Source organism: Lissotriton helveticus, chromosome 4_1 (genome assembly GCF_964261635.1).
Source record: "Lissotriton helveticus chromosome 4_1, aLisHel1.1, whole genome shotgun sequence".
NCBI classification, from domain to species: domain Eukaryota; kingdom Metazoa; phylum Chordata; class Amphibia; order Caudata; family Salamandridae; genus Lissotriton; species Lissotriton helveticus.
In genome coordinates this window covers 719,205,399-719,218,066 of record NC_136063.1, presented here as the reverse complement: position 1 = coordinate 719,218,066, position 12,668 = coordinate 719,205,399, and the positions used below count along the sequence as shown (strand labels likewise).

Here is a 12,668-nt window from a genome sequence, read left to right as displayed (position 1 = left end):
AATAGTCTACAATATGAGTCTGCAACCCACCGCCAGGATGGTATGGCTCGGGTATCTGATTCAAAGGTAAGGAATCTGCAGCTAGAAATCTCTATCAGATGAACAAGTTACTTACCTTCGGTAATACATTATCTTATAGAGACTATCTAGCTGCAGATTCCTTACAGCCCCACCAATGCCTCCCCTCTTTGCGGACTGTGGAATTTGGACTAGGGTTGTTTTTTCCTCCTTTCAGGGCCCTAGTTTTGCACAGGACTATGTCAGTTACTTCATGGCTCTGCGCTTCTGGCATGGAAAAAACCAAAACGTACTGACTTCTGCGCACCTGGGTGGCACCTATAATGGCAATGCAACGACACGTCATAACCGACGACGACTATGTCATGCGGAGCTGAAAGGAGCCACCCGACGTAGCATGCAAAGGATATTGCTCAGCAAAGGTTTCCGGATCCAACCTCACTCCTGGGAAATTACCTTTGAATCAGATACCCAAGCCATACCATCCCGTGGGTGGGTTGCAGACACATGACCTAAACTAAAAAGTCTTGCAGGACTGAACTGGCAAAATGCACATCCCTGAACACTTGACTATCAAGGCAATAATTTTTGTGAATGTGTGTGTGCAATGAAGCCCCATTGCTGCCTGACAGATGTCTTGGACTGGGACACCCGAGCCCAGGCCGTAGTAGCAGCCTTTCCCCTGGTTGAGTGGGGAAACGTGCCTAGAGCGTCGGTGCTCCTTACCTTTCTCAACAGCGGATGCCAGTTGAGGTGAAATCTAAGTCTGCTTGGTTTTCTACTTCTTATGCCTCCTCCCAGAGTGTATAGAGGATCATGAATGGGAGAAAGAGGATTTAGGGCTCCGTGAGCGGTCCCACTGCATCTTTTTCGAACGGGACCGTGACCTCCTCGGAGTCTTGCTTGACGGTGTCGACTGCCAGGCCGCAAGCAACTTCATCGCTCGCTCCCTCAAGTTCTTTGGGGCCATCACCCGATCAACTGAACAAGACTTTGAATCGTGGTCGAGTTTAAGACACCACTGACACACGGTGGGGATCGGTGACCAACATGTATGTATGTATGTATAGGCGTTCTTATAAAGCGCTATCACTGTCACCCGCCGGGCATCCTGGCGCTACGACTGTTTCTGACACAAAGCGAGATATTACCAACTTCTACACTTACTACATTGTCCTAGGGAACAGGTGAGTTTTTAACTCCTTTTTAAAGATGGAAAGAGCTTCCAGGCTCCTAAGGTTCAATGGTAAGGAGTTCCATAGTCGCGCCGCAGCCGTCCTGAAGGAACGACCTCCCATCCTGGTCCTCCGAAACCTGGGTACCACCACCAAAAAGGCCGAGGCCGACCGTAGGAATCTTACGGGGGTGTACCAGGAGAATAGGTCTTGTAAAGGGACCGGGCCTTGATGATGCAGAGCCTTAAAAACAATACACAGAGCCTTGAAGTTCACTCGCTGGGAAATTGGGAGACAGTGAAGGTCCCTGAGTGCCTTACTAGAGGAGTCCGAGCGGCGCCGTGAGAGCGCTAACTTAGCGGCACAGTTCTGAATCCGCTGAAGTTTCCCGAGCACGGTATTTGGAGCCCCCAGAAGCAGTGCGTTGCAATAGTCCAGACGACTGAGGATAATGCTCCGCACTACTTCTGGTCTTACCGGTGCTGGAAGTAGAGGTAAGATCTTTCTCAGGGATCCAAGTAGACCCATGCACGTAGCCACAGTCTTGTTTACTGCGGTGCCCAGTTGTAAGTCGGAGCTGAACATCACCCCCAGATTCCGAACCAATCAGCTGGCAGATTTGCGCCCCGGAAGTCAGGCGGCCAGAAACCATGGGGGAGAGGTCTGGGCGCCCGATCCAAGGAGCAGTGTAGGACCTCTGTTTTCAAACAGTTAAATTGAAGGGAATTATTTCCTAACCAAACTGCCGTGGCCCTCATACAATGATGGAACACCTCCTGTGACCCCCCCCCCTTACCCTCAAGCGAGAAGATAAGCTGGGTGTCGTCAGCATAGTTTGTGACCGTGATGCCAAAGGACTTGATCAGTGTAATTAACGGACGGAGGTACAGATTAAAAAGAATGGGGCTGATGGCCGAGCCCTGGGGAACTCCCTGACCTACCCTCTTGATGTTAGATTGGTAGGGTGGTAGTGCAACTACCTGGTGTCTTTGCTCAAGGTAAGACACCAACCATTCAAGGGCCGTCCCTGACACCCCCGCCTCTGATAGTCTCCTGATCAACGTCACATGGTTGACCGTGTCGAACGCGGCCGACATGTCAAGCAACACAAGAAAGGTTGCCTGACCCATGTCGGCCCGCGTCCGAAGATCGTCAAGAACGGACACCAAAGCTGACTCTGTCCCGTGTGCCGGCCGAAACCCAAACTGAGCCACATCCAAGCGATCGTTCTGCTCAAGAAAGTTGGATAGGTGTTTTGTGGCCAGTTTCTCTAGAATCTTGATGGGAAATGGCAGGAGGGAGATGGGCCTGAAATTAGCTGGACATGTGGGATCCAGGTTCTCCTTTTTTAGCAGTGGGGAAACCACCGCCAATTTCCAACAGTCTGGTACCCGTGCCGTGGTGAGCGACTGACAGCATGTAAGAAACAGTGGTGGAAACAGCTCCTCACAGCAATGTTTCCAGAATCTGGGTGGTAAAGGGTCCAAAGATGAACCAGAGGACACCCCGTCAGCCAGCGAACAAAAGTCCTCAAACGATGGAAGCGGGAACGTGCTTAGCTCTGCCGATGTAGTGCGCTCCTTCTCATTCTCGGGCAAGAGGAGATCATGTGAAGTACTCCCAGTTGAAGAAGGGAGGTTGTTTAAAATGCAGGTGATCTTCTCCTCAAAGGCTAGTGCTAGTTGATCGCAAAGATCTTGTGAGGCCGGAATGGTGTTTTTAGTACATCCGGGGTGAGCCAGGTCCTTCACGATCTTAGATAAGGCCTGGGATTTATTGGCCGCTGCCAGCAGGGAGCTTTCTAGAAAACTGGCTTTAGCCTGCTTGATCTTGGTCTTATAGCGTGCCAAAACTTGCCTAAAGAGGACCCTATGCGATTCCAGGTACTGTTTCCTCCAGGTACGCTCAGCCCGTTTACATTGTAGCTTGAGCTGCCGGAGATCTTCCGAGTACCATGGCATAACAAGATTGGGTCTATCTTTAATTTTCCTTTTCGGGGCCACGGAGTCCAGCGATGTGGACATTTTCTGGCAGAGAGTCTCATAACTCTCGTCCACACTCGCTCCCAACACAAAGCCATCTGGCAGCAGCTTGTCTAAGGAGCCTGGACCACAGTCTCCCCGTTCTCGTGCCCGTCACACTCACCCTTTCCAGAGGGATGCTAGTGCACACATGGGAGAACTGGACAAGAGCATGGTCCGTCCAGCACTGCGGTAGAACATCCCGGATAGAGGTCGTCCCGGGCTCCGCAAAAAGAAGGTCAAGTATATGCCCCTTTGCATGGGTTTTAGATGATACTAGTTGATGTAACTCGATGTTAATACAGGCTTCTACCAGATCTTCGTGGGCCGACTTCATTGAGCCATCTGAGTACAGATTGAAATCCCCCAACACCATCAACCCCCCAACAAGTCCTGCATGATTTGAAACTGGTCTTCCTCGAAGACATCCCTCGCACACGAAGTCAATCCAAAGACTTAAAAAAAAGTCGAGAAAAAAACCTGCCAAAAAGCGGCAAAGGGATAGCTCTTCAGGGTTGGCGCTTTACTGGCGCGGAAGGAAAAGAACTGACGTCTGCGTGCCGGTGTGGCACCAACATAGGCTCCGCTCCGTCATAACTGACGCTACAGGCGACGACATCACGCGGAGCCGAATGGAGTCACGCGCAAGGGGTAATGCTCAGGAAAAGTTTCCAGATCTAGCCTGACACCTGGGGAATTCAAAGGTAAGGAATCTGCAGCTAGAAGTCTCTATCAGATATACATAGCTGAGTAAACCCTGGTGCTTCAGCACAGACCTGCAAATGCCCCCCTTGTGCTCCAGCTCTTCTACCACTGTGGAGATAAACATCTGTTCGATCAAGGAAAAATTTATCTATCTCAGTCGGGTGAGCCAAATGAACAAGTTACATACCTTCTGTAACTCTTTTTGTGGTGGATACAGTATCGGCCTGTGGATTCCTCACCTTGTGAATATCCCCCTGCGTCAGCAACATTCGAAAATTCTTCTGTAGCTCTTCACGCCGACGTGGACGATGTCACAGGAGCACGGCACCGCGCGCGGCTCCGCTGACGTCACTGACTCCATAAAGGGCCTAAGTCGGCGTGATGACATCAGTTCCGCCCTTTTTTCCATGCCTTCGAGGCACACGGACGGACTAACAACAGTAGATATATATACACAAAGTACACAGTACCAAATAATCAAAGTAATACACACAGAGTGTGTGGTCAATGCTGGAAAGCAATTTGAACAACGCATTTCTTTTTACAATAAAATATATACATTAAAACAATGTCACTAATGCAAGTATAGAAGAGTGGACAACGGGGAGGTGGGTGGGCATGTGAGAAATCTACAGGCAGATACTGTTAAAAAAAAAAAAAAAAAAACAGTTCCTCCTCACTTCGGAATCTAAGCAGCAATGCTTCGCGAAAGTGTGGAGGGAGGCCCAAGTTGCCGGTCTACAAATGTCCTCTACAGGCACACCTCTAGACAAAGCAGATGTAGCAGACCTTGCTCTAGTAGAATGAGCTCTCAAACCTTCAGGAGGTTCCTTACCCGCCAGAGAGTAGCATATCTTGATACACAAGACAATCCACCTTGAAAGCGTGCGCTTGTGCACCATTTTGCCTCTTCTGGCGCCAACGAAGACCACAAAGAGCTGGTCCTCAACTCTGAACTCTCTGGTTCTGTCCAAGTAGAAGCTCACCGCTCTATTAGGGTCCAAACAGTGAAGTCTCTCCTCCTCCTTGGAAGGGTGAATGGGAGGATAAAAAGGAAGGGAGGGTAATAGACTGCCCCAAATGGAAAGGGGTTACCACTATAGGCAGAAAAGCAGCCCCGGTCCTAAGTACCATTCTTTCAGCATGAATGGTCAAGAATGGGGGCTTTGAACTGAGAGCTTGAAGCTCAGTCACCCTCCTTGCCGAGGTGATCGCAATCAGAAAGACCGTTTTAAAAGACAAAAGTCTCAAGGGACACCTATGCAAAGGCTCAAAAGGTGAATTCATTAAAAAAGTAAGCACAAGATTCAAGTCCTATTGAGGCATAATAAAAGGAGTAGGAGGAAATGTATTTGTAAGGCCCTTCAAAAACCTTAAAACAATAGATTTGAATAATGACGGCTGATCCGGCAGGCAAAGAAATGCCAACAATGGCAAAAGATAACCTTTGACTGTAGCTACAGCCATCCCTTGCTGTGCCAAAGAAAGTGCAAACTGTAGAATGTAGAATCCTCTGCCCTGACTCTATGAGAAATTAATTATTGAAATACGCGCACTTTATATTTCAAGGTATGTTATTGTTTTTAATGTTTCATCATACATACCCGGTTATGATAGATGGAGTTGTTCCTCCCTTCTCCACTTCATAGTTGTAGGTCTGTTCACTTGATATGAGTTTTGCGTGTTACACTTAGGTGACAAAAGTTTGGGACAAAGCAATTGATGATAAAATAAAAGTTCTTTGATGTATAAATTGTGATATTTTAAGTCGATGTTTCTTGTGATGAGTGACAATATACAAATTGTAAATAGTGTTTTTTATATGTACTTTTGTAGCCCTGAAGAAGTCCCTGGAAGGGACGAAACGCGTTGGCGGTTTCAAAAGTGTTTTAAAGAATGAAAAATAAAGAAAGAATTGAAACACAACATCGACTCGCCTTCGAAAAATGTCTACATTACTGACTGTTCACCTCTTGATTACTGTTTATTGAGTGTGCTGGGCTAACGTATTTATGTACATTTGAGGAATGCTAGGTTCTCTGAATCAGGTTCTGAATTGAGGAGGTATAGGGAATTGTGCCCCCAGCCCTCGCTGCACCTCTGGGTTTGTGTAAATATAGATAAGGGACGTCTTAAACTTATGCAGGCACTTTGCTTTGATTCCCAGTGTAGTATGTTTCCCAAATGGAAAGGGGTTACCACTTTAGGCAGAAAAGCAGCCCCGGTCCTAAGTACCATTCTTTCAGCATGAATGGTCAAGAATGGGGGCTTCGAACTGAGAGCTTGAAGCTCACTCCCCCTCCTTGCCGAGGTGATCGCAAATCAGAAAGACCGTTTTAAAAGACAAAAGTCTCAAGGGACACCTATGCAAAGGCTCAAAAGGTGAATCCATTAAAAAAGTAAGCACAAGATTCAAGTCCTATTGAGGCATAATAAAAGGAGTAGGAGGAAATGTATTTGTAAGGCCCTTCAAAAACCTTAAAACAATAGATTTGAATAATGACGGCTGATCCGGCAGGCAAAGAAATGCCGACAATGGCAAAAGATAACCTTTGACTGCAACTACAGCCATCCCTTGCTGTGCCAAAGAAAGTGCAAACTGTAGAATGTCAGACAATCGAGCCTTCAAAGGATCAACGGATTTCTCCCCACACCATGAAACAAATTTGGACCACCTACAAGAGTAGATCGACTTGGTGGAATGACGCCTGGCTGACAAAATGGCATCCACCACGTCATGTGGGAGAGAAAAAGAATTCAGGTTGCCCCGTTCAATCTCCAGGCATGAAGGTGTAAGGTCTGGAAGGGGGGGTGTAGAACCTGCCCCTGCGACTGCGAGAGGAGGTCTGCCCTGAGAGGGAGACGGAGCAGCCGGCATGAGGAGAGGTGGAGAAGATCTGTGTACCACACCCTTCTTGGCCAATCCTGGGCGATCAATATGACACGGGGCTGGTCTTGGTGAATCTTCCTCAGAACCCGAGGATTCAAGGGTATGGGAGGAAACGAGTAAAGGAGTTGTGAGCCCCAACTCAACTGAAACGTGTCCGTCAGGGCTTGAACCGACTGACCGCGAAGGGAAAGGAGGAAGGCCTTGAGCGCCAGACGTATTGCCCGCAATTCTAAAAGGTTGATGTGAAGCAACCTTTCCTCTGGAGACCAAAGACCCCTGATCTCCAGATCCCCCAAGATGAGCACCCCACCCTAGAATGGACGCATCCGTTATCACTGTGGCAACCGATGGAGGCAGATGGAAGGGCTTTCCTTGAGACAGATTGCTCTCCACGCTCCACCAAGTCAAATTCGCTGCAGCTTCTCTCGAGATCCTCACAGACTCCCTTAGATCCCCATTGTGTTGATACCACTGCCTGCGGAGGCACCACTGGAGTGCCCTCATGTGCCAGCGTGCACGGTTGACCAACAGAATGCAGGAAGCCATCAGACCGAGCAGACGAACGACCTTCAGGACTGGAACGACCGCTCCATTGTAAAATAAAGAAATAATTTCTTGTATGTCGAGAATCTTTTGAGGAGGAGGGAATGCCCGACACACAGCAGTATTCAGTACTGCACCTATGAACAGGTTGCGCTGAGAGGGCACCAGGTGAGATTTGGGTACGTTTATTAAAAAGCCCAATCTGTACAATAACTGAGTTGTGACTTGCAGATGATGGAGCACCTTCTCTGGCAACGCTGCTTTGATCAGCCAGTCATCCAGATAAGGGAATGCTGGTATCCTTAACCTTCTGAGATGTACTGCAACCACTGCCATCACCTTGGTGAAGACTCGAGGCGCAGTAGTAAGTCTAAACGGAAGCCACTCTGGATGACTTGGCGAGCAGCAGCCTGAGTGTCAACAGGTACCTCATTAAAATTCTGCCTATCCTCCTCCGGAATCATAGGGGCCAATTGCTTTACAGAGTCCATCAAAGCATGGATGTAACGCCCTAAGAGACAATTGGCATGCTGGCTGAAGAAAAGATTTTCTTTGCCGACTGATCTTGCTTTATAGACTTTTTGTCCCCAGGCACCTGCGGAAAGGCACCTGCAGATTTCTTGGAGCATGCTGCCTGTACCACCAAGCTCTCGGGCAAAGGATGAGAAGATAAGAAGTCCGGGTCACCAGGAGCCACCCTATATCGCCTCGCGACAGCTTTCGAAACCGCTGGAGCTGTAAGAGGCTTACGCCACACTTCCAAGATTGGCTCTGTCAACGCCTCATTGAAAGGAAGCATAGGCTCTATCACTGAAGACGGAGAGTGGAGAACTTCTGTTAAAATATTAGATTTAAATTCCGCAGTGGGAAGATTTAAATTCAAAAGTTCAGCTGCTTTCTTTATGACCACATGATATGGAGCCACATCTTTTGACGGGGCATCTAGAACAGAAGATAACTCCCAATCTGGAGAAAGTTCCAAGCCACTAGCTTCCCTCAGATCATCAAAGAAATCCTCAGATTCCTGCAACTCACCTTCTTCCATCTCCATCTCTCTGTATCTCCGTTCCTCCAGAAGCCACTGAGCCTCCCTTCTCGACCTCTCCTTCGGGATCGGTGTCGGCGGATCTGCAACCGACTCCGACGGAGCCGCTGCCGGCGTCGAACTCGGCGCTGAAGGACCAGGCTGTAGCGAATGAGGTGGTCGAACAGGAACTGGCGCCGGTGACGAAGGTATCTGCGTCGAAGACCTCGGCGGCGCCGGGAGATGCCAAGCCAGAGCCGGAGTCGGCATGAACGGAGCCGGAGCATACGTTTGTGGAACTCCAAGATTATAAGCCATCAAACCAACAGGTGCTCCCGAGGGGTACATGGCTCTCGAGAACACCCCATACATCGCATTTAAATAATGCGAAGGGTCTTGTCCCGGGCCCGGAAATGGAGGGTATGGACCCACCGGCTGCTCCTGAGGAGGCACCGGATTTGGCTCAACCTGTTCTTCGGCACGAGGAACCGGAGTCGACGAAACCTCAGGGGAGGGAACCTCTTCCTCCTCTTGAGCTGGAGAATGAATCGACGTCGGTGACTGATTCGATACTCGAGCTGGTGACTGCTCCGGTGAACCAACAGGCGATTGCTCACCTTCCGTATCCAGTGTAGCAGGTGAAGGAGAAACATAATCCTTCCGATGTCGACGACTTGGCGACTTCGGGTCCGACTCCTTCTCCGAATGACGCCGAGACCCATGCTTCTTCTTATGCTTCTTTTGTGACCTAGAAGCATGCCCCGAAGACGACCTCGAAGCCGACCTCGACCGAGACCTCAAAGCCGACCTCGACTGAGACCTCAAACGCCTGGAGCGAGACTTCGATCTTTTCTTCTCCTTCTTGCCTTTTAACTTCGCAATCAGAAGTTTAGCATCTCTCTCTCGCGAAGCCTTCAAGTTCATTTTTCTGCAACTTGGACAACCCTGGACGTCGTGGTCAGATGACAAGCACCAAACGCAATCTTCATGCGGATCCGTGATAGTCATCATTTTACCGCACTCTCCACAGGGCTTGAATCCGGTCTTCTTCGACGACATCTTGAAGAAGTTACAAGAAAACACTGAAAACTCTCGACAGTAACACAGTAACAATAGAGCTATCGAGGATCCCTAAAGAAACCGTTAGCGACGACGACGTGGAAAAAAGGGAACTGATGTCATCACGCCGACGTAGGCCCTTTATGGAGTCGGTGACGTCAGCGGAGCCGCGCGCAATGACGTGCTTCTGTGACGTCGTCCACGTCGGCGTGAAGAGCTACAGAAGAATTTCCAAATGTTGCTGACGCAGGGGAATATTCACAAGGTGAGGAATCCACTGGCAGATGTTTCATCAGAAAACTCCAGCCAAAAGCCCTGCACTGTTTGCACGATCCACACATCAAGCCAGTTTTCACCATTTGTAGAGGGACAGAAATATTCTGTGGCATAGGAAAATAAGAATTACAGATAAGGGACCATTGCACCTCTGTTGGTGTAGCCTCCTTGATCTTGGGAGGTCCCTCTTTGGAAGCGGTCTGACCTCTCCTGGATCTGCACTTGTCTTAAGTGAAGCGCCCTCCACGGAAGCTTTGACTTTTCCAGGGAACAGTTACATGTATGCAGCCGAATGAGCGTCCACCAACGCAACTGGCCAAAACACTTTAGCCAAAGATTTTCTGTACAAAGTTGGGTCCTTTATACAATGCAGTGAATGTAGTGGTGATTTTTTTAAATGACCGCTATACAGCCACCCTTGGACCACTGGATCCATCTACAAAGAGGCTAATTTCACAAGCTTAAGATCAATCCTTAACAGCAGCAAGGGTCTCCTCCTCACTAAGATCACTATTTGCATTCCAAAGCATGAAAATGTAGCGTTGGATTCAATCTGATGGAATCTGTAGGTCCACCAAAGTTCTACATTCCCTAGCTGTTTTCACTGCCTCCATGATTTTTGTCAGTGGTCCCACCATATGCAGCCGTTCATCCTGACGTGCATCAGGACCTACCAATCCCTTTTGTGAGAGCCTTGGAGAATGTCCCCAGTAATGTCACCATTCGTGGGCCAAACTTTGCAGTCAGAGCCATTTTACCCCACACCAAAAGGAGTGGACACTCCACTCTAAGGCAGTTATGCACTTACCTGTCGATCGGTTTCTGCAGCTTAGACTGCATATACTGCACACTCTCTCAGCAGGAACCCACTCCACCGATCTCAGGTGATACAGCTCATCTAGGTGAAAAATATTCTCTGATGGCCTATGGTCATCTTTTGTGCTTTGCTCTGCCAGATCTTCCAAACCCTCTTCACATAGTGTTTTTCAAGAAAGTTCCCAGGGGAGACACCATGCTCACCGTAGTCCTGCCAGGCGTTCTATTTGTTCTTGCTGCATGGAGCCATTAATGTACCTTCCTTCGAAAAATAGGGTATTTATGGGATGGGCAATTTAGCTAATCTCTTTCCCAGGGACTTCAAGGTGGTGGCCACTGTCTTCAGAACTGAGTCAACCGCCTCAATTAGACACACAGAAAACAGCTCCTCTCCCAGGATCTCATCCACAGCCCTTTTTATACATCTTGCCAAGAAGGGTTGATCTCATCTTCCTACGGAAATTTAGTGTCCAACTTTCAACAGGTGCACTTTGCCCGTTGATCTAGGCCCCTAGTAAGGACTTCCCCCATGTCAGCTACATTTCAAATGGCCTGCCATGCAGACTGCTTCTTCTGGGTTACTGGTGCAGTGCTAATCAGTTAAACATGTATATTACGGAGAAATGGAGAGAAGACCGTAACGGAATGCCACACAGCTCTGGACCCCCAAAATGACAGCTGCTGTGTGAAACAAGGTAGAGGATTTTGACGTCCAGAAGCTTGTGCAGAGGGAATAGCCCTTCTTATCTGCAGAAATAGGCAGCAACACCCGGTCGATATGACCAAAAGCAGCATACTTATCTTCAACTGCTCTGCAAATCAGTAATCTATTAGGCTTCAAGCACTTCTTTCCTCATAGATGGTGCACCATTGCCCAGTAATCTGCTGGGTGCGAGGACACCACGCAACACAAAGCTCTAAACAGATAAACTCAGCTGACACGCCGGACACGTCTTCAAACAAAGAAATGCAAAAACAACAATTGATGGACAGAATGCAGAACAATGTCATACATTCACCCCAGTACAGAGATCTGGGCCTAAATCCATCGTTTTTTTGCACTCCACACCACCCCAGGTCAGACAAGGCCATATGCAAATCAGCCTTGACCCTGTGCCTCATGGGAACAGTCCAGCCCGAACTGCCAAGTCATGTCTTTCCTGGACCGGAATCAAGCATCCAAGGACCGGTTGCTGGCTATCAGCCTTCATCAGCCTGGATAGCTTGACCCCAGTGGTGTGGAGAGCATGGGACTCACGTCTGAGCATACCCATCCCACTCGAGGTGACAAACGCAAAAACAACAATGGATGGTCCATGGAAGGCATGGCCTGGCAGTTCGGGCTGGACTGTTCCCATGAGGCACAGGGTCAGACTGATTTGCATATAGCCATGTCTGAACTGGGGTGGCAGAGTGGGCTAAAGAACGGTGATGGATCAAACCCAGATATTTTGACTGGGTGTGAGTGTTTGATTGGTTCAGATGCTCCGTCCATCACCACCCCCTTTTGTCCCGCATTGGCCGCCATAAGTGTGGCAGGGTATGCTCAGACGTGAGTCCCTTGCTCACTTTGCCACTGGATTCAAGCAAGCCGGGCTGAAGACGGCTGTAATGCCAGAAACCGGTCCTCGGAAGCTTGTTTCCGGTCCAGAGAAGGCATGGCCTGGCAGTTCGGGCTGGACTGTTCCCATGAGGCACAGGGTCAGACTGATTTGCATATGCCATGTCTGAACTGGGGTGGCAGAGTGGGTTAAAGAACGGTGATGGATCAAACCCAGATATTTTGACTGGGTGCGAGTGTTTGATTGGTTCAGATGCTCCATCCATCACCACCCCCTTTCAAACAAAGAAAGGCACCTAACCTGGCCACCAAGAAGCAAAGAAAGAGGAAGGACCAAGAGAGCCTAGGAAACTAATTTGACGTCAAATGTTATTGTATTGTATTTATCAATAAAAAAGATTTTATTAAAAATAATGAGTGCCTAGGAACTTTATGTGGACTGGAGAATGGTTGATTGGTGGTTTCGATTGATTGATCTCTTGACTAAATGAGAATCCCATTTTATTTGGGCGCTCCTAGTAGCTGTACTTTTTCAAATACTGCTTGTCTGGCTTTTGAAACATAAAACAATGAAAGTTAT

At 48.6% G+C, this 12,668-nt stretch overlaps 1 protein-coding gene across 4 annotated transcripts in view; it reads right to left on the bottom strand.

Moving 5' to 3' along the window:
- Nucleotides 1–12,668, bottom strand: part of TRAPPC8 (trafficking protein particle complex subunit 8) — a 1,467,367-nt gene that overhangs the window by 1,162,789 nt on the left and 291,910 nt on the right. The gene's annotated exons all lie outside the window — the stretch shown is intronic.